Source organism: Grammomys surdaster, unplaced genomic scaffold (genome assembly GCF_004785775.1).
Source record: "Grammomys surdaster isolate TR1022 unplaced genomic scaffold, NIH_TR_1.0 367, whole genome shotgun sequence".
NCBI lineage: Eukaryota > Metazoa > Chordata > Mammalia > Rodentia > Muridae > Grammomys > Grammomys surdaster.
Genome location: NW_021604786.1, coordinates 2,624,242 through 2,646,777, shown reverse-complemented (window position 1 = coordinate 2,646,777; position 22,536 = coordinate 2,624,242). Strand labels below are relative to the sequence as shown.

Here is a 22,536-nt window from a genome sequence, read left to right as displayed (position 1 = left end):
GGGCAAAAGAGAGAGGGAGGTAGGGAGAAAGGGAGGGAAGGGGGAGAGTGGGAGGGAGGGAGGGAGAGAGGGAGGGAAAGAGGAAGAGAAAGAGGGAGGGAAGGAGAAAGAGGGGGAAAGAGAGAGGGAGGGAAGGAGAGAGAGGGGGAAAGAGAGAGGGAGGGAAGGAGGGAAGGAGGGAGAGAAGGAAAGGGGAACAGAGAAAGGGGGAGAATAAATACAGAAAATGTGGCACTATGCTTGATTATGAGAGGTCCCCACTGGCCCCTGATTGTTGTTGTTGTTGCTGCTGCTGCTGCTCTTGTGGTTTGACACTTGCTGCCCAGCTGGTGGAACTGTCTAGAAGTCTGTGAAAATTGTTAAGGGGAGCAAACAGATCGAGGGTTTAGAACTCTGGAATAGATTACCCCTCACTCCGTCCTGTAAGCTCTTCCTGCTTCTGATGCACAGTGACATCAACAGTTACCCTCCACAAAACACACACACCCACACACACACACACACATATACACACACACACACATACACACACACACACACACCACACACACACACACACACACACACCACACCCACACACACACCCACACACACACACACACACACACACACTGAGGTAAATATTATCTGGGGGTTTCCACCCCATCTTTGATCATTCAGTTCCCAAATAAAAGACACAAAACCTTATTATATTTATAATAAGCCTTACAGCACTACAGCTGGGCAGATACCAACTAAGTTACTTTGTCTACTTCCTTATCAATAACCCTGAGACATCACTTGCCATGTTCTGCCTAGGCCCCTCCTACTCCAACTGGCCAGCCTTCATGGCCATGTTCTTGAGATCCGCCTATCTCATGGCACCTTCTTCCTTCTCCTCCCTCCTCCTGCTCTCTGCCTCAGACCCCAAGCCCAAGAACTGAAGCCCTGCCTACCTCTCTTCTGCCTGGCTACAGGCTGGAAGCATCTTTACTAACCAATCACAGATAACTTAGGGGGTAGGGTTTACACAAGAAAAGCTGGTATATGCATGAGGATCTCTTGAAGCAATTAGACCTTGGGATATAGAATTTATCCTTATAATACATAGCAACAAACCAAACCTCAGTCTCTCTCTCTCTCTCTCTCTCTCTCTCTCTCTCTCTCTCTCTCTCTCTCTCTCTCTCTCTCTTTCTCTCTCTCTTCCTTCCTCCCTGCCTCCCTCCCTCCCCCCATTAAGTTGCTGTCAGGAGCTTTGGTGACAGCAACGTGAAAGGGTCTGGGTCAGACCCACTAAGCTTCCTGACAAATCTACATTGCTTTACCGTAGAGTAATGCTATAATACTTTTAAGACCCCTATTAAAAGTTATTTTTATTATTTTTAATTACATGTATATGGTGCTTGCCTGGTATGGAGGAGGGACTGCATCCCCTTGCAGCTGGAGTTACCAGAATGGTTTGGAGTCACAGACACACGAGTGCAGAAAACTGGCCTAGGGTCCTCTGCAGGGGCCACACTGGCTTTTCGACTCTGAACCATATAATGTTCTTAAACTAACCTAAACTAACCCGATATCTTTATTTTGCAGTTTCGCGCTGTCTCGTTACGTGTAGTTTATCTAACCTCTAAGCTATTTCCAAGAACCCTAACGCTAATGTGCTGGCACAGTGCCCTCTGCCCCCGCTGGGGGACGGGGAGCAGCCTGGAGATCTTGGCGTGGATCAGCAGCTGGTGTGGATCAACAGCTGGCTTCCCAGGCCAGGCTTGGCCTCCTCTTCTGCCTTATTCACGAATGTGTGATTTTGTATCAAAGCAGATGGAAAACAGAGCTCGCCCTGCTGGTATTTCCCGAATAATGTGCTTTGTAAGGCACAAAACAAACGTATTACGTCTCATGTGCTGACGGGATTTGGCTTCAAACTTTCCTTGAACCTAGTCACAGCTGAGATATCACTGACCCCCTGTCTCTGGATTTGATTGCTTTTCCTTTAGGTTGGCAAGCCACTCTGGTGAGCGGTAGAGGTGAATTCCATGTGAGGACGACCAGCGGCTGCTCATATTTACTGTGGAACAAGTAAGTTTCTGTCTGTCCTCCTCAGAGATAGACTTGAGCTTTAGTTAGGGTTTCTATTACTGGGATAAAAATTGCCACAACCAACAGCAACTGGTGATGTTCATTTTAGCTTATCCCTGAGGGAAGTTGGGGAAGGAACCTGAGGCAGGAGGTGATGCAGAGGCCATGGAGGGGTGCTGCTTACAGGCTTGTTCCTTATAGTTTACTCTGCCTGCTTTCTTATAGCATCTAGTACCACCAGCCTGGGTGGCACCGCCCACAGTAAGCTGGCTCCTCACAGTCCAGGGATGGCACCACCCACAGTGAGTGGGCTCCTCCCATGTCAGTCATTATCAAGAAAACGAGCTACAGATTAGCCTATAGGCTGATTTTATAGAGGTCTTTTCTCAATTTGAAGTTCCTCTCCTCTCAGATCGCTCCAGCTTGTATCAAGCTGACAAGCAACCAGGTAGGACACTGGCTTTTTAAAACAAAAGCTTTACATGGACTGAGAAACTTAGCAACATCTCACTTTTATCAAAAAGATAGAAAACCTGAGCTGACTGATGAGCCCAGACTACAGCTGATCTTTAGGGTGGAACAGGAACACAGGAATATAGAGCCTAGAGTCAGTCACAGAATGTCCTTTCCCAACAGGAACCCCAATAAACTGAGTCAGGATAAGTGACCTCTTAACATGATGTTCAGGGTAAGCCCTGGCCCTCCTTGCCTACCTTGGTTTAAAACGGAAAAGAAATATTACCGCCTTAATAGCCAACAGGAGAGCAAATGGAGTCTAGAATCAGATATACTTTAAATTCAAAACTCTAGTTTGCATGGGAATAATATTCCCACCGGCATCCATCTGCCTAACCCCAACAAAGCCCCACGCCAAGTTCCTACCAAGGTTCTCTTTGGAAGAACAATGCTCAGACTCTGAGAAAGAACATTTGTGACACTCGGTGACATCAGACAGTCAAAAAAGAAAGCACCAGGAAATGGCCTTCCTTGGTGGACATTTTAACTCAATTGTTCAGCTCTGCTTAGAAATAGGTATCCCTAGCATCAGAACTTTGAGAAGGTTTTAGCTTAAAAACAACAACAACAACAACAACAACAAAACAGGAAAGGGTGAGAGATTCATTCATGTACCAAGATGGCACCCATAGGTCCTTCTTCAAGTGAACAGGAGGAGCTGTGAGCCCAGGGAGATGCAAAGGTAGCTCGAAAGGGAGTCGGGCCTTTTGTGGATGAAACACTAATTTCTCAACATGGTGACTAATTTTTGAAAATATAAAGATACCAGTGCATAATCATTTTCTCCACCAGCCTTGAGACGTCAGGGGAACGAGATCAGAAGAAGGAGGGGTGACCCAAGGTCACACATTCGTCTTCTCCGTCAGGAGTCTAGAGGGACTTCCCAAAGCTGTTTGAGCCACAGCAGAGTTACAGAGACTTGGGGAAACCTAGAAACAATCTCAGAAAAGAACAACAGAACGCCAACCAAATATGAAGCAGGATCAGGGCACCCCAGCAGGAGTAATCAGCAACAGATGTCTTCACGGAGCGTGAGAACAGAATCAGAGGAAAGAAAGGCCTTAAATATTGTACGAACCGTTCTACTCAAGGCGACACAAATTAACCTCGATCGTAACCTCAGGGGTGCCATCCAGGTGGGAGGCAGGTGTTTAACAAGTGCAAAGCTGCAGAACCAGAAGAGACAGAAGTTAGAAATGTAACTGGACTCCGCTTTTGGCATTGGTTGCCTCTATTCCAGAGATAAGGAAAAGGATTCTGGGAAGAAGGAGGTGAGAAAGCCAAGAGTCAGGAGGAAATCTGGAAACATCAGAACAGGGAAGTCTGCACAGGGGTCACAATGAGGTCACTGCACTGGGGACATTGGACAGGCTGCTTTAGTGGGGGGAGGGGCAATGCCCAAGACGTGCAACGTGATGTTTTAAAAAGTGTCACAATGACCTAGGACCCAGGAGGGATATGGGCAAAGAAAGCCAGACAGACAGAATACTGACCATCCAGAATGCAACGGAATCCTGGTCTGACCTCAGAGACCCCCCCCCCAATGAATGGGGGGAGGACACAGACACAAGCCAGGAAACAGCTTCCCCAGGAAACTATTGAGATTACAGCAAGTTATGAGGACAGATCTAAGAGCCAGAAATGACCAGTGCTTACTCTCTCCAAGGAATACAGGTCACCACATGCATGGCAGGCCCCAGGGGTCCTGCCTGTGGTCTGAGCACAGCAAAGCACTGTAATCCACAGCCAAGGAAGAGTGGTGTGTCGTTTAACAACATCTGGGGTGGTTCACAAAACATCTGACTCGCAACTGCTGGCTGTCCTTACAGAATACAGGGGACACATGCAGGAAGCCAGCAAGTCCCGTGAATGGACATGTGACACCAGGCACACACACACACACACACACACACACACACACACACACACACACGAGACATTCGACCTCTTCCCATCTGGTCTACTGAAAGAAGAAACCTGAACACAGAACTGGTGTGTTCTGCACACACTCAAGTCACTGTCAAGGACAACAGGAGACAAGCACTGGCCTTGACCTTGAAGGTCACTTCTGTACTGTCTGGTGAGAAAGTTCCCTTTGTCATCGCGAACGGCAGCTCAGAACGGGTCCCCTGGCTGTACATTATAGAATGACTATTCAAGCTTCCTCATATGATCTCAAGAAACTTGAAGATGTGCAGGAAATTCTAAAAAGCCTAAAATTAAGGAACTGGGCTTTCAGGAAAACTATCACTTGAAAAATGTCTAGGTTTTTTTCTCCCTCCTTCCCTCCCTCCCTCCTCCTCTCCCTCCTTCTCTCCCTAGTCCCACTTTCTACAAACTAGTTAAATAGCTTTTTCATTTTTCTCCCCATCCCCAAAGATGCACATTCTGAAAACAGTTCTTACATCCCTCCCCCTGGGCCTGCTTGCTTCTCTGTGCCTTGTGGTCCCCCACTCTGCCAAAGAGAAATGGGGTCTTAGAAGACACACATCTCCCTTAGTTTTGGGAGATGTGTGTCTTCAGTGAAGGAGGACAATTCTTGAAGCACAAACATCTCTAAATCAAGATGCACCAAGCACTTGTCAAAAAAGCAATGTTCTGCTTACATATTGCAAGTAATGGCGACTGCGTATGAGCTCTGTCTTTAAAATTTTGCTTTTCCTATAAACAACAACAAATAGCACTCCACAAAAAGACCCCGGAAAATGAACAAGAAGTCCCCCTCTCACTTCTGAAAGGATAGTCAATTTTTCTATTCACAGAACTTTGATAAGTCAATTCAAAAGGCAGTAAAAATCCCATGGGGGCATGAGTAAAGGATATGAATAAATAATTCAGTGGAAAGATGGTAATTATATAAGTATGAATAAAATTCAAACCTTAATCATTGCACTGATAAAAATCAAGAAAATATGCTTTAAATAATTTTATAGACAGCAAACGCTCTCTCACATTCTTCATGAAGTTGCATATTGATATAAAATATCCAGAAGTAACTTGGAAACATACAAAAGAATTTAGAGTATTATTTCTTTTTAAGGACATACACATATTAAGAAGAAAACAGCCATATTAATAGTGATTACTTCTAAGTGTCAGAATCATGGGTATAATTTATCTTCTGTGCCGATCTCTTATGTATTTTCCATCAGAAACTAAAACATGAGGATTTAGAGAGGGTGCCATTCACTTCGATTCAAGCTCATAATGTAAAAAAAAAAAAAAATGCATTTAATTCAGAGCCTTTGATTTTGCCAGGTACACTCTTGCCAGGATCCCTTTAAAAAACAGAGACCTTTAAATGTTAAGGATGAGACGGGACAGCTTTCTCGGCAGCACAACCTGGCAAGGGGCTTTTCGCCTTGTACGTTGTCAGTGTTATCGTCTGGCGTTTGCTGTGCAGTTGCTCTGGATAACTTACAAACATACTCATTTCCTGGAAACAGAGTCCCCCAGTGAAACTGAACAAGAATATTTAAAGGCAGGGTTAGTGCCACTCAAAAGCTAGATTTGAACAGAGTAAAGATGGATGGTGAAGGCCCTGTGGCTTATGGCCACTAGGAATTGTACCTGGGACTCTTTCAAACGTCTGTATCCACATCTCTTTGTCTTTAGTATAGTTTCTGAAATCCTTGAGAGCAAGAGCAGGATGAGGAGAGGGTGCCTATGGTACCATTTCTGTAAGAAGTGTTCCAATCTTTTTCCTGTTCTTCTCCCCCTGTCATGACCCCACCCAAGAACGTTTGGAAAGTTGCACCTCGCTGTTACTCTCTCTGTCTGGGAGCCACCTGTGAACGTGTGTGTTAGTAAGAGCCTGAAAAGACGGTACCTTTCTAAGGGAGGAGTCTGGTGATAGCCTCTGAAAAGATCAATGGTTTGTCTTCTTCACAGAGATGTCCCACAGTTGGCAGTGGCACCTGGTGATGCTCTAGATGCCGCTGTACTGGGGTGGTGTCTTAGTCAGGGTTTCTATTCTTGCACAAACATCATGACCAAGAAGCAAGCTGGGGAAGAAAGGGTTTATTCAGCTTACACTTCCACATGGCTGCTCATCACCAGAGGAAGTCAGGACTGGAATTCAAGCAGGTCAGGAAGCAGGAGCTGATGCAGAGGCCATGGAGGGATGTTACTTACTGGCTTGCTTCCCCTGGCTTTCTCAGATTGCTTTCTTATAGAACCCAGGACTAACAGCCCAGGGATGGCACCACCCACAATGGGCCTTCCCACCCTTGACCACTAATTGAGAAAATGCCTTACAGCTGGGTCTCATGGAGGCATTTCCTCAAGGGAGGCTCCTTTCTCTGTGATAAATCAAGCTTGTGTCAAGTTGACACACAAAACCAGCCAGTACAGGTGCTCTGACCTTTGCAATGTTCTAACTTCTTGGATTTCTGGCTTGCTTTCCTGGAGCTGGAGGCATGCACACGTGACCACAGTTCCACTGAGAAGTCCCTTGCTGTGGGCTCCCCTGTGATGGTCTCTCCCAAGTCCATGCCTTCCTCCTGTCTCCCAACAGGGGTCATTATCTATCCATATCCACTTGCTCTTTTTTTTTAATTCATTTTAATGTATGAGTATTCTGCTGCATATATATCCATCTGCTTGAAGAGGGCATCAGATTCCCCTATAGATGGTTGTGAGCCTCCATGTGGTTGCTGGGATTTGAACTCAGGACCTCTGGAAGAGCAGCCAGTGCTCTTAACTGCTGAGCCATCTCACCAGCCGTTCTACCTGTTTTCTGTAAGCACCCCTTTGGTACAGCTAAGGTGCAGCTCACTCTACTTCCTGCTGGGCTGATAAGACGTACTGTTTACCTGTCCCTGTCCTCCCCTTCAGGAAGAGTTCCAAGTGCTTGTTGTGGCCTGGTGTGTATGAGGGTGGGGTGTTCCCTATTTGCCCTTGGCTCTTTTCAAGCACAAACATTTGGGAGGTGGAGTCTAGGCTCTACATAGGCTAAGATGTATATTCCCAGGGCTGTCAAGATGGCTCTGAGGGTAAAGATGCTTACCACCAAGCCTGATGATCTGAGTTCTGGGACCTAACATGGTAGGAGGAGAAAATATAAATCCTGAAAGTTGTCCTCTGACCTCCAAACACACACCGTGGCCCAAGTATGTGGTATTTGCCCACCCACACTAAGTCAATACATAAATGTAATGTTCAAAATGAAGAAAGTAACAATGTCATCCTTTAGATTTTAGTAAACGCTCCTTCACAAAGACCAATTCCTTCCAACTTTATCATTCTACAGGACTTCACCTCACTGCAGAGCAGAAACACCAATACAGCTTTTTGCCTATCTCTGCCCTCCCTCCAACATGCTGCAGGTGCATTTTCTTCAACTGCTTATTACTTGAAACATCTTGGCACTGTCAGAGGTTCCTTGATAAGTGTGGGGCAGTGTGGGTAAGACCTCTGAAAAAATATGTGTGGATTCAACGGCATTTTGAAATCTCTAATCATTTCTTGGCCTTCTACAACGTTAACCTCTGAAGGTACCGGCTGGTATGCTCCCTCCAGTGGACACCCACAGTGTATTAAATACATAAACATTGTTTTACCAGCCAACTTCAAATTTATTCAAGGGAGATGGGTGTAACTACTGATTCAGCCGGTTTCATATGGAGGAGGTTGATGGGTTCCTCTGGGAAGCTTATGATCACACTTAAGGATGGGACACATGGACTACTACATTTTCCTGAGTAAATCTACCTGTCAAGCAAGCTAAGAAGGCTGTGTCTCAGTCTATGCAATGGAACTGTCTAAGCACTGTGTGAAAACAGGATCTGAAGTCTCTCAAGGATGCAGGCTTGGCCTGGTACTGCTTTTTATACATATATAAAGCTCATGGGTATCTTTTGTTTCAAATATTACAAGTATATTTTAAATATAATAACAGCAACTATACTGATCTTTACTGTCACATTTTTGCTCTTTTATAAAACAAATATTTTTAATTAATTGTTTTGAGAATTAACATATATTTATGCAAGGAAATATGACCATAACTCCTCCCCATTACTCTCCCTCAAACTTCCTCCATATCTTCCTAACATGTCTCATCCCAGCTTCATGAGTTCTTCCTCCTCTTCCTCCTCCTCTTCCTCCTCTTTCTTCTCTTCCTTCTCTTCTTCCTTTTCCTTTTTAATAATACACTAAGTTCAACTAGTACTGCCCATGTATGTATGATACATAGGACCATTCACTGGAGCATGGGTACCCTACCAGTGGGCAACAGACAATACAGAGTGATTCTTCCTTCCCAGTAACTTTCAGCTGCCACTACCTAGCTCCTCAGTAAGCGTGGGGTGTAGAAATCATCTACCCCAACTGTGCTAACATTTTGGGCTGGCTTTTTCTTGTGCAGACATCTTGTGTAGCTGCTGTGAGCTCATGCACACAACAGCCATGTTATTTCCTGAAGACAACATTTCTCCCCCCATCCCATTCTCTGTCCCTTACATTATCTCCACCTCCCTCTTCCATGATGATCCCTGAGACATGGTGGTGGATTGTGGGATTGATATAGCTGTCTAGTTAAGGGCTGAGCACTGAGTCTCATATCTTCAGTACTGTGACCAGTTATGCAACTCTCTGGTAACTATTGTCTTCTGAAAGAAAATAAAAAGGAGCTTCTGTAACAATACTTGAGAGCATCCCAGGTCTGCAGGTATAACATAAATATTAAAAAGACAGTTTGATAGCATTAACACTTAGCAACAAAATAACAGCATATTATAACCTCCATGGCCATAGGCTTTTGACAAGAATTACCAGGCATGAAACTCCCTCCCACAGAATAGGCCTTAGATCCAACCAGAAAGTCATTGGTAACTCTGTAACAGGGATGCCACTATTGCGTAACCAGGTCCACTTCCGAAGTTATATCTGAAACATGAGTACTAGTCAATATGCTATAGCAGGATATTTATTCTGCTACATTGTATTCGCAGTGGAGCTTTGTGATTGGGCAGTAGAAGAGGAGGTAGAGCTGGGAGAAGGGAGAAGATGGAGACCGATGTACGTGTGTCTCTAGCAGTCTAAGGTAGTTATAATATCTAGGTTAGATAATTGGGTAACAATTTTAATTGTGTGAGCATCTTGTTAATTGAGCATTTCCAAATACATAAATCCTTTGGATAATCATTAAGCTTTAAGAGTCTCATTTCTACCAGATACTGCGGGCATAGTGGGAATAGCCTGGACTTCAGCAGAGCATTGTGGAGACAGTATGGTGGATTGGCAGAGCCAGCTACCACACTGGTGTCTCATGGGTCTAGTAGTGGCACTCTTGGCCTCTGGCTGCTTCTAGCTGTGGTGCAAGAACATGGTGGCCAGAGCTAAGCAAAGCTGCCTGGCCGGTTAGATAGCCGGCCTGCGCTGTGGCTTTTCTGAATATTACCTGTTTCAATATGCTAACACAAAATTTGAGCAAAGTGTCACTTCTTTTCAATTACCAGTAGAGGCACAAGAGAAAAGGGCAAACACCAAGGTTTGAAGATTTACATGAGAAGCCGCAGCTGAGTCAAGTTGAAACGTAATGGAAACCTCTATTAAAAACCTCATACGCTTCCTTGGAGTAGAAATTCTTCAACTCTTATCCTTTTTTCTACTTGGCAGAAATCAGTTCTTTTACATGAAATCTAATTTTTTCAACTTCCATTAATCCCTAGAATTTCACATATATATGCAGGTCTCTAGACCTGGAATGGAACACAAAAGCCTGCTCTTTAGTGTCCTTCCTAAGGGTTCACCAAATGCCCAAGCTGGATCAAGTATAGCCTCCGAAGCAGAGGAGGTGACAACAGTTCATCACAGGAAAGCTAGGCAGGGATCCAGCTTTCCTTTCCCTATGAAGGGGGAATGTGTTGAGTAAATGCACAGTGGACAAAGAGACCCCATCTGAGGATCATCAATCAGATCTGGGGAAGCCAAATCTGTACACACGCGAACCACACTGATTACTGTACTGGCCTGTCTAGGTACATTTGGTCCTCAGCTCACGAGACACGCTTGGGTCTCTGATTCCATTTTCTTTCTTTCTTTCAGTGTTCCAAGTGCAGCCCACTATTTTACATCTTTATCAGGCAAGGATTAGAAAACGAACATGAAACCTCAGGCCAACGTCTCTTTTGTTCCAGGAGGAGAGAGCAGGGATGTCCATCCTGGAGCCGAAATGAAATCTAAGTAATGGAGCTTCAAAGCTATGTGTGTTCTCCCGACTTCAGACTGGGTTGTAAGCTTGTTCAGACCTGACTCTCTTCAGCGCTGTCTGCGCATGCTCTGTTCTTTATTCTAAGCTTGCTTTATTGCAGGACACACACATTTCTTTTGTCTTCTTCAACCTCAAGAGAATTTTGATTCCTTTCCATGGTAGGAGTCTTCTTCCAATAAGCTATCAGGCATAGGAGCCAGAAATCCAAGTACAGGATGGCTCCTTTACACGAACCAGGTTTTCTCTCTCCCATCTGTGGCTCAGCCCAAGATCTCTGATTTATTTATTTATTTATTTATTTATTTATTTACTGTTTACGAGATTTTTATTTGTATGAGGAGACAAGAAGTTAGCTCCCGTAGAACTGAAGTTCAAGGTGGTTTTGAGCTGCCCAATGTAAGTGCTAGACACCAAACTCTGGTCATCTGGGAGATCAGGAAGCACTCTTAACTGTTGAGCCAATTCTCCAGTATTGTAGGACTCGGAGAGAACTAGGTTTCTGGCACTTTCCTGCCATTCCAGCTCTTGGTTTTCTAAACCACTAAAGCCTACCGCAGAGACTAGTTAGGAAGCATCCAGGTGGCAGACCTGGTAACTGACCTGAACTTATTTTTCTCCCATGAGATGGTTCTGACAGTGATGTCCACTTCACAGTGAGTTGTCAGTAGAGGGTGGATGTGGTATTGCTCCTGCATCCTCCATGCTCCCTGTACTGGTGGCTGAAGTCTCCACTTGCATTCCCCACAGATATCCCATCTTCTCAGCGTCACTCTTGGGAGAACTCTGTGGGCCCACTTTTTCTCTCAGATGTCTCTGACCAGGAGAATCTATTCCAGTCACGTCAGCTTTCATCCAACGTCCCACTACTTACTAATTCTAGATTTCCAGCTTCTGCCTCTGTTCTGAGCTTCCCAGAGTCAATAGCACCCAACTGGACGTCAACATACAAGATCCCGGTGGAAAGCAACCCAATGGTTACCACAGCTCTGTGTGTGATGCTATCCTACTGCCACACGGACACTGGTCTGAGTTCAGAACTGGCCTCCTCCAGATGAGGAATTACCTGCTTTATTGTCCCTGAATAATTCCAGATTTCATTGGGTCCATTTATGTCTGAAACTATCAGTGTCCTCTATCTTAGATATATTTAACTTGTTTGCTTGAGGAAAAACTCAGTGATAAACTCTCATCATTTTAAAACACCTTAAAAAGTCAACTAACCCATGCTTATCAGTTCCAAGGACTAATGTTTAAACAACATTTTAAAAGACAAAATATACACTGAATAATAATTTCCCTCAGTGTCTCCAATATTTTCAAGTACTACCTATTTTTGAAGTTTATTTAGTGTTAGAAAGATACACCCCTTTTTCCTAGTAGGGATGGTCAAGCTAGCACAAGTTTTGAAAAATTGACAGGCCTACACCTGGATGTTAGGAGGAAAGTCAAGGCCAAATCAAAATGTAGAGCTGGAAGTATGGCTCAGTTAACACGATGTTTGCCTAAAAGGATGCCTAAGAAGATGCAGGAAGACCTGGATTTGATCTTTAGCAAGCATAAACCTGGGCATGTTGGCACACACCCGTGATCCCAGCACTTAGAAGACAGAGGAAGGAAAATCCGTAGTTCAGGCTTGCTCTCAGGTACATCAGTGATTCCTTGAGGCCATCCTGGACTGCAGGAGAACAACGACTCAGAGTAATGACCACAATAAAATCCAGCAATGGTTTTCTTGTATCCCTGATGCTAACAGTAACCAAGACAGAGCTCAAAACAATGGACCCAACAGAACAGCCATCCATTTCTGAGTTCACACTCGCCAGACTTCCTCTGGCAATGACCGAGGGAGAAAACACCTCAATACTATGGTATGGTTGCAAGGGGTGGTGATTACTCCTTGAGGTAAAAGATCTTGGCAGGGGTGGGGTGGTGGGGTGAGGGTGGGATGTGGAAGGGGTGGAGTGCAGTGAGGGTGGGGCAGGGAGGCAGGGGAATGACTCAGTTTTCTTTAAGGGCCTGGCCACTGGGAATGTGACCATGTTCCAATGAGTATATAGGTAACACATTGGATTTCATATATTTTTCTCTTTTTTTCTGTTTTGGGGGGTTGTTGAGGGATACGGGGTACAGGGTAAATCTGTAAGGAATGGGAAGTGAGTGTGATTGGATGTGTCTTAGTTAAGGTTTTACTTCTGTGAACAGACACCATGACCAAGGCAAGTCTTATAAGGACAACATTTAATTGGGACTGGCTTACAGGTTCAGAGGTTCAGTCCATTATCATCATGCTGGAAACTTAGGAGCACCTGGTAAGCATGGTGCAGGCACTGCTGAGAGTTCTACATTGTCATCTGAAGGCTGCTAGCAGAATACTGGCTTCCAGGCAGCTAGGATGAGGGTCTCAGAACCCATACCCACAGTGACACACCTACTCCAACAAGGCCACACCTTCTCCAACAGGGTCACACCTTCTAATAGTGCCATTCCCTGGGCCAAGCATATACAAACCATCACAGGGTCCATTGTACGAAATTCCCAAATAATTAATAAAAATATTATGTTGGAGAAGAAAATCAATAAAAGTTGTCAAGGAACAACTGCAAAGTTAGCCGACACCTATCAGTTCCAACATCACAAGAAGAACTGCCACCGACCACCGCAGGTGAATGAAAAAGTCCCTGTGGTCATCTTGGCAGCCAGCTTACTGTGAGCCCTAGCCTCCTTCGAGTCCATCCTTCCTCCCTTTACCCGTAAGGTGTGGGGGGAAAAAAAGAAGACAGAAAGCCGACTGCATTCTTAGTGGCTGCCATATGCTAAATCACCCAAAGCCTTAAGAGTCTTGATTTTGGCCACTCGAAATTATTTTCCCTTGTTCAGCAAACCTGACATTCTCTACATTCTCCTATAGTTTATAGGCATTTCGTCAAGCCTGACCCCAGTTCCCAACATCTGGCTGCAAGTCACATCTTAGTGGCAACCTTTTATGTTCCCCTTCTCTTGAGACTGCCATGGCTTTGATTTTTCTGCTTGAGCATTTACTCAGTGCCTGCCCTGGTGCCTTGAGTTTCCCTGACAAGTTTATAGTAAAGAAAAGGCGGTGGGATGGGGGTGGGGAGGTGGGGATAGGGAGTGGCTGAGCTGCTCTGCTGGAGCCTGCAGAGAAAGTATCTGTTTGGTAATCTGATTTTTTATTTTTATTTTTTTTTAATCTTTGGACCACTGTCTTCATAGGTCTAGACAAAGTAACTATACCGCCCCGTTCAAGAGCCAAAGCATCTTCAAGTTCCTCTTAGTCATGAGGAAAGGAAGCCGAGTCGGTAACGGGATTTTCTAGAAACAATGTTTCCAGCTGGTCATTTATCTTGCAGACATCCAGTCTCAACAAGTCTTCAGTCTTCCGGGACTTAACTAATCTACCCGTTACGATTCCGACCCACGTAAATGCTTGCACATCTTCAAAAGTGATTTCATCAAAAGACATAAGGGGGACACACAGAACTCATTAGTGCCCATAGGGCATCACAATAACCTATCAGAAAGCCTTCATTCAGGGCATCTCTGCCATCTCTCTTAAAGGGAAACTCATGGCAGCTCAGTGGACACCGATGTTCAGGGATGTGATTCTCAGGAAGACCTGCGACCACATGGCTGGATGCTCTCCTGGGTTTTCAGACTTTCTCTTCAAACAGGAATGAAATCAGCTTTGCTCCCAGCCCTAATCTTAATTAGACAGAAGGAGAGAGGAGGGTGTACCTATCTGCCTCTGTATCTCCAGCACTCCTCACCCCTTACTTGACAAAAATCTCAAATCGGACCAGGATGCCATTTATACTGGGATATGACAGGGCACACCCCAGCCCTCAGGACCCTGAAGCAGGATGACGTCACGTTCAAAGCTAGCCTGGGCTGAATATTAAGACATAGAGAGACCCTGACTCAAAAATCAAAACCACTATCTTTGTATCTATTCTAACAAGGGAGAAATCTTTCTAAGGGAATACAGTGACCTGTGACCTTTCAGACAACACAGAAGGCAGAAGGGACTTCGATGCTGCCATCAAATGCTCACAAGGGTCATTTATAACTCATGCAAGCACACGTGTGGCCCCTGGGCATCACATTGGAGAGGTGCACATGCCTGGCCCACAGTCCTAGGTTCTTTGTGTCCAGATTTTACTGCCTTCAAAATACCTGATAATTCTAAGTTTTAAATAGCGTAGCTCTAAGCAAATTATTAAATGGTGTCGACAGAAAGACAAACAAGCCATCCTTTGGGGGAAGCCAACTCCCCCTACCTCGCACTTGCACTAAGAAAGCCAACTTTCAGATGAACTGAAAATGTATCTTACAATCGGTTTCCTGCTGAAGTTTGGCCCCTTTTGATTGGTCACCTTTGCTTCATCCTCTCATGACAAATGAGATAAATTCAATCTTTAACACATGTTCACATTATGTTTATACAAGAGGCATGATTTGCCACATTCTTAAAAAAAAAAAAAAAAAGAGAGAGAATCATTTAGTACTAAGACAAATGGTCCCCAGAGCTATTAATAAGGACAATTTAAATCCCATTACGACAGATTCCAAAAGTCATTTGTTTTGGGGAGTTTTGAGCTAAAAATACTTCTCTGTGTTATCAGCTAAATAAATGACCTAAGTAATCTGTTTGCAGTGTTTTGTGGTGATGGATTTACTAGGGTGGGACCTCACCTGGAAGGAACCCAGGGGCCTCTCTGTGGAAGAAGATCCAGCTTCTGAGTATGCAGCTTTAACAAGAATCCAAGGGTTTCAGGAGAACTCAGCAAGGGAACTGGGAAAACAGCAGGAATGGCCACCAAGGACTCACTGTGTTCCTGCCTGAGGTAACTATGGGAGGCTCTAGATAGAATGAAGGTCTGAGCACCACAGGCCTATCTTTAAAGCTGGTGGCAGCAGGGTTCGTTTTAACACCATTCTCTCCAAAGAATGTCAACTGACAGTGGGGTTCCTACCACATCCTGAGACTGAGGGAGGAGTACCTCTGCATCAGTGCTTACAGCAGTGGGTCTCCACCTTTCTGAGGCGGAGACCCCTTTACTACAGTTCCTCATGTTGCGGTGACACCCCTCCCCCGGCCGTGCAATTATTTTCTTTGCTACTTCATAACTGTAATTTTTGCTATTGTTATGAATCGTAATATAAATATCTGTGTTTTCCGATGGATGGTCTCAGGCTACCCATGTAAAGGGTCTTTGGACACCCCCCCAAAGGGGAAGCAACCCACAGGTTAAGAACCAGTGATTTGTGGGAAGCACATACAGTATCACTTTACACAAAATAATCACAATCCTCTCCAAAAGGGGACAATCCTCTGTCTTTTCCCGCTGCTTTGCTCTAGTTAATATAAAACTCAATTACTATGTTTTTTTTCAAAACAGAAGGTCAAGAGCGTTAGAGAGACAGCGCTGAGAGGAACGGGCTTGCTGTGCAGAATGAGGGATGAGTTTGGATCTCCAGCATCCACAGAAAAAGCTGGCATGGTGGCACATGTCCATAAATCCAGGGAGGGGCAGGGTGGAGACAGGCAGATCTTCGGAGATTCACTCAGCAGCTAGTGTAAGCTAAATTGCAAGCCCTAGGCTCAGTGAAAGACTCCATCGCAAAATATAGACTGGAAAGCAAGAGGAAGCCATTCAAAATTGACGTCTGGATTCTACATGTATATCCACAAAAGTCAAAACACAGTTTCTCACAATCTAGCACAGCAGTTTGCAACCTTCCTAATGCCGCACCTCTTTGATATAGCTCCTCAGATTGTGAAGATACCCGCCAACCATAAAATTATTTCATTGCTACGTCATAACTGTAATTTTGCTACTGTTGAGAATTGTAATGTAAATATCTAATAATAGGCAGGATATCTGATATATAATCCCAAAGTGGTCATGACCCACAGGTTGAGAACAACTGAGCTAGAATAAATATAAACATATTTATATTTATGTATATAACTTAATGATAATAGATAAATAATATATAAAATATATTTTATTTTAAATAATAAACTATAAAATGTATTTATAATATAAATATAAGTAAACATATAGATACAGTTTTAGCCACAGAAAAGCTTCATAGCTTTCCTTCTGTAATGGCTTTAGTCTGTGACATGCCAAATCACGGGTTAGCATACATGTACAAATAAACACGTATGACAGACACATACTGCTGTGGATGTTACTAAGTCAACCCTTTCCACACGCCAGTAAAGAGTTAAATGTCCCCTTCCCAGAGATGTGATCTAGTTGTCTTTCTCTAGAAAAATTTCAAAGATTTTGGGACTTTCCAGAATTTTTTGTTTACACTAAAATATGGGTTTGAATTCCATATTTAAGATGTTTAGATGTAGCTGAGGAGGTGGCTCAGTGGTTAAGAGCACAGGGTGCTCTTCCAGAGGACCTGGATTCAGTTCCCAGAACCTACACGATGGCTCTCAATCACCTGTAACTCCACGTCCAGGAGATCTGATGCCCTCGTCTGAATTTCACAGGCGACAGGCTCCCATGTGGTACACACAGGGACACATGCTGGCAAAATGTTCCTACGAGTGAAATACATAAATCTTTCCAAAAGGATTTTTAACAAGTAAAACCAGTATCTCTGGAATCTATGTTGAGCTTTGAGCAAATGGCCATGTTTAAGATTTTTTCCAAGGGAACAAATTCTCAATTCTTGCTAACTATGGTTGGTTTCCTTTCTGGCTTTATTGAACTTAACCACTTTTATTCCAAAGAACAACATGGTATAACCTTGAAATAAAGGTGATCAGTGCCATTTTGTTTGTTTGTTTACTGTTATTTTCGTTTGGCTTTCCCCATTGATTTGTACCTAGAGATAGTGAGAGGAAAGACTCTGGTAAAATATTTGTGAAGTGAGTAGTGCCTGGCAGTGACTCACTAGGGCAAAACAAAATCATCATTGAACCCCACAGTGTAGTTTTGAGAACAGACATGACAGTGTGACAGGGGATAAAAATAACAGTGGGCTGTCACTATGTATTTTAATGCTAAGTGCAGGCTCCAAGACCTGGTTGTCCCAGAGATGAGAGAATCCACATGTAGACCCAAGTGATGCTATGTGACCTTGCCCCCAAGTTATTTTTGATTGGTAAATAAAAATGCCAACAGCCTATAGCTGGGCAGAATTGAGATAGATGGGGCTTGGTGTTCTTAGCCTTGGGGTCAGAGGAGATTAGGAAAGGAGAGACACCTTCTTGTGGAGAGAGGAGAGAGATGCCATGGGTTAGGAGTCAAGAAAGCATGGCCATGGGGACTGGCCAATTGAAGTTAAAACCAGCCCAGATGAAACAAAGTCAGTAGGAACTTGGGGTTATTGATAGGGAAGTAGATTCTTAAATCATAGAGGGTAGATATCTGCCCAGCTCTAGCGCTGATTAAGGCTTAATTATAAAGGTTGTGTGTGTGTCTTTTATCTGAGAACTGAATAGTCAAAGATGAGATAGAAACCCTAGATGGGGATTAAATATTTTCAGCAATACCTACCCTCACCCCAACACATGGTCACCAAACAACAAGCTTAGTATCACACAGGAATGTGGTGCCTTCTCCAGTTTGTAGAAATCCACAGTGCTTGGGCTAAGACTCTCTCTTTGATGTCTATGCAAAAGAGAGACTGGTTTTTAGGATGCAAAGGGGAATTTTAAAAGGTCATCCTTCAGGCAGAAATGGGCTTTGTCAGGAAAGGAAATGCCTTTCAAAAGAAAAGAGAAGAAAGGAGACAAAATGGAGTGAGCAGAGGGAGGTGTGGTGCTCCGAGGTTACAGGCCGAGGCACGGGTGTAAAGCATCATGGGAGGAAGAATCCCAGGGCGGGGATGGAGAAGGCAACAGTGGGCGGGACCTGGCATGCATAGCTCGTGAGCACCGAAGGGCTGTGCAGGGTTAATTCTGCAGCGAAAACGCATATCTCCAAGGTGACTAGTCACCAAGTCATGGAAAGGGGCCGCAGGCAGCACCTGCCTCTCCAGATGCAGGAGAAGGCAGATGTGGAGGAGGAGGAAAAGCTCCAACAGCTGATACCATGTGCCTCACCCAGACCAGCAACATCCAACTTAAAGTCATTTCTAGAATACCATTTGACACTCAGCCCAAAGTAAGTATAAAGGAAAACCTGTTTTCAGGGACACACATGGCAACATCCTTCCTTTCAATCTGAGAGGAAATGGGAGGTGGGTATATAGTGGGGACGTGGATTCAGTTGAAGCCTTTACCATCAGAGAAGCAAGAATTCCAGGAGTTAACTGCCCGAGACCTAGGGAAAGGACACGCACTGACCACCTTGGGCAATCTTACTGACTCCTGGTTTTACTTTATCAGATTATAGCTCTATCCAGGGCACCTCTGGGGCCACCTGACATATCTTTCTTATCAGTAGAGAGAAGATGAGAGAAGTAGAGAGAAGGTTTTCTTAGTAACCTTTAGAGATGCAACTTGAGAGTCGCCAAAAGAATTTAATAACTAATATTCTGTCTTGGTGACTCCAATATCCACATTTGTGTGAGTCTCCATTTCCCTTGCTCTTCACTGGGAAAGCACATGCCCCCGCTGAGGTATGTGTCCTTCTGAGCACCCTGCTTTGTCTTAACCTTGATGCTTTTAGTAAAATAAATTTGACAATGTCTCCCACTCTTCTTTTTAAGTATTGGTTGGCCCTGAAAATTCTTTCCCATGCTGAAACCCTTTTTTGAGTTCAGCTTGAACGGGGAACAGAAACTGAAAGAGAGGTTGTCCAGAGACTGCTCTACCTGGGTATCCATCCCATGTGCAGTTACCAAAGGCAGATGCTGTTGTGGATGCCAGGAAGTGCATGCTGACAGGAGCCTGATATAGCTGTCTCCTGAAAGGTCTGCCAGAGCCTGAAACATACAGAGCTGGATGTTCACAGCTAACCATTGAACTGATCAAGGAGTTCCCAATGGAGGAGTGAGAGAGAAGACTGAAGGAGCTGAAGGGGTTTGTGGCCCCATGGAGAGAGCAACAGTACCAACCAACCAGAGCTCCCAGGGTCTAAATCACCAGCCTGGAGCACACAGGGAGGGAGCCATGGCTCCAGCTGTATAGGTGAGGGAGGATGACCTTGTCAGGCATTGGTGGGAGAGGTGGTCCTTGGTCTGTGAAGGCTGGATGCCCCAGTGTGGGGGAATTCGAGGGTGAGGAGGTGGGAGTGGGTGGGTAGGTAGGGGCACATCCTCATAGAAGCAGGAGGAGGGGGGATGGGATGGGGATATTGGGAGTGGGGGGAAATGGGTAAAGGGAATAACATCTGACATGTAAATAAATAAAATAGCCAATAAAAAAAAATGTCTTGGGGCACTCCTCAGGCCTTTGAGGGTGTGTGTCTTCCTCAGCAGTGCTGAGATCCGAGATGTGTGTCTTCAACTGTGCGTGTAGAACTCAGTGTTCCATTACTACATGATTTTTCCCCTGACAGCCTTAGGGGAAGAGATCCCAGATGCAGAGGATGTGGTGCCTGGAATTTTCACTCCGGAAACCATTTAGCAAAGGTAGTGTAATGAGAAACTAAACTAAATGTGAAAAGAGAAGACGGCGAAGGCGGGGAACACTGGCTGCCCACCAAGGAGCCATTTGTAATTCAGGATGATGGAATCTGTGGTGACTTTCTCCGAACCTAAGCAACAGCAAAAACATGTCCTCCAGGCAACAAAGAGCAGGCTAATGCTAACAGGGGTGTCCCTGGCAGGTGACCCAAGGAGCAAAGAAACCAAAGCTCACCAGGCTAGAACAAGGGTGTCTGTTACCCTCTGCCGTTTGCACCTGGTCTAAATAAACAGTTGCCAAATGCCAGAACAACGCCAAGAAAACAAAACCTGACAAAGCCATGAGCTAGGTACAGTGGCTTTTGCAAAAATTTTGGAGTCCGGCTTTCCTCACTGAGAGCTTTTGATTTACCAAGGAACTTTTAAGAGGAAGCAGATGTAAACGCAGTGCCTGCAACCCACACCGTAATTCATCCGATATTCGAAACGGTGACACTTGGCATCTTCAGGGGACTTATTTGCTCTTCTCAGTCTGCTGGAGGCCAAGTATGGAAGGCAAAAGGATGCTGGAGGAGAAACGTCTCCAGGGTCCAGGTCCTTCATAGACTCCCCATGACACAGAGGGTTTATCTGGAGGTTATCAATTCCAGTTTGGAAACTGGAGCTTGTGTAGGGCCTTCCAAAAACATATACTTACACACTCACACCCTTACACACACATACTCAGACTCTCCCACACACACATCCACATGTTCACAATCACACCTCATACCCACTCGCCCCAACACATCTGTGTACATTCACACACACACTCACATGCATGCACAGGTATTTTATCACTCTTCCCGCCCCAAACACACAGAGTCACGAGCCCATACATACTAGGACCACAGATTGGAGGATCCCAGCATTCGGGAGGTGGCCCTGGACTCCCAGATGAAGACTACTCTCCCTGCTCAATGTCTTGTGAGAACCGAGGAGAGGATGCCAACCCTTGGCAACTCATGAGATTGAGTAAAGAGCTGGAGGAGATGCCAACCGTGAAGCAGCTGTGTGCATTTTCTTAGCCACCGACGCTCCAAACCCTGTGACTGGCATTCCTGATTTGCACATTTCCTGGAAATCCTCTAGAGGTACTCAGTCTTTCAAGTGCCGTTAACCTGACTTTTCCAAACAGTTTCTAGTGTATGATAAAAAAAATGAACACCCTCTCAACGACAGACACTCTAATGTCCCAGTGAATGAAGTTTTTTTGATGAGACAATCGAGCCGAGAAGGTGCTTAAGGGTGGAGAAAGTAAAGGCCACGTGACACAGAACTACACCACAGCTGGAAGGAAACACTCCAACCTGACAGCAGTTAAAAAAAGCAAAGCAAAGCAAACAAAAAAAGGGTAAAATAAAATAAAATCCACAAGTTTAGTGAGTATGTGATAACTTTCACGTTGCTCTTTTAGACGGTGACTGCCGATTCTAGTTTTCTTTCAAACCCGGTACTGGCAACACAGATTCAGGTCCTGTTCACAGTGAGCACAGACACATTGTAACACACAGACACAGGTCTTATTCCACAGTGAGCCCAGACACATCCACACAGACTCGGGTCCTGTTTCACAGTGACCACAGACAAAGCCTGTCATTTTAAGGTGAGCAAGGAAAGAGAAAGGGAAGAAAACAAACAAAAAAAGGCATTTCAGTCATCTTGGTTTAGCATATATTAACATTACAGAGTCTAAGAGACCAATAGACAAGAACGGAACCTTTATAAAAGCAGAGGGGATATCTAAGTAGGATATGTAGCCTGTTTATGTGGGTGCATATGCATATGTTTGTGTGTGTATGTATCCAATGTGTATGTATGTATATGTGTACATGACTGACATACATGAATATGCATGTATATGCATTATGAATCATGTTTATATGTGTATGAATGTGTGCATGTGTGCATGCATGTGTATGTGCATGCATACATGTATGTGTGTGCATGTGTTTGTGTGGATATGTATGCACTTGTATGTATATGCACACATACATTTGTGTATATGTGCACGTGTGTGTGTGCATGTGAATTTGTCTCCTTGTGCATACATGCATGTAGTAGATATAAAGGTGTGTATGTGGATCCATGTACATATTCAAACACGTGTGTGTATATGAGCCTGTGTGTGTGCCTATATGTGTTTGTGCTCAAGC

At 44.5% G+C, this 22,536-nt stretch overlaps 1 protein-coding gene across 3 annotated transcripts in view; it reads right to left on the bottom strand.

Annotated features, from left to right (window-relative positions):
* Positions 1 to 22,536, bottom strand: part of Bicc1 (BicC family RNA binding protein 1) — a 240,523-nt gene that overhangs the window by 43,143 nt on the left and 174,844 nt on the right. The window contains exon 1 of one of the 3 annotated variants that reach the window (XM_028780251.1): positions 6,401 to 6,423. The exons of the other annotated variants lie outside the window; for them this stretch is intronic. The gene's annotated coding sequence lies outside the window, so the exon portion shown is untranslated. Of the gene's footprint in view, positions 1 to 6,400; positions 6,424 to 22,536 lie in introns of those variants that run through there. 3 annotated transcript variants of the gene reach the window in all.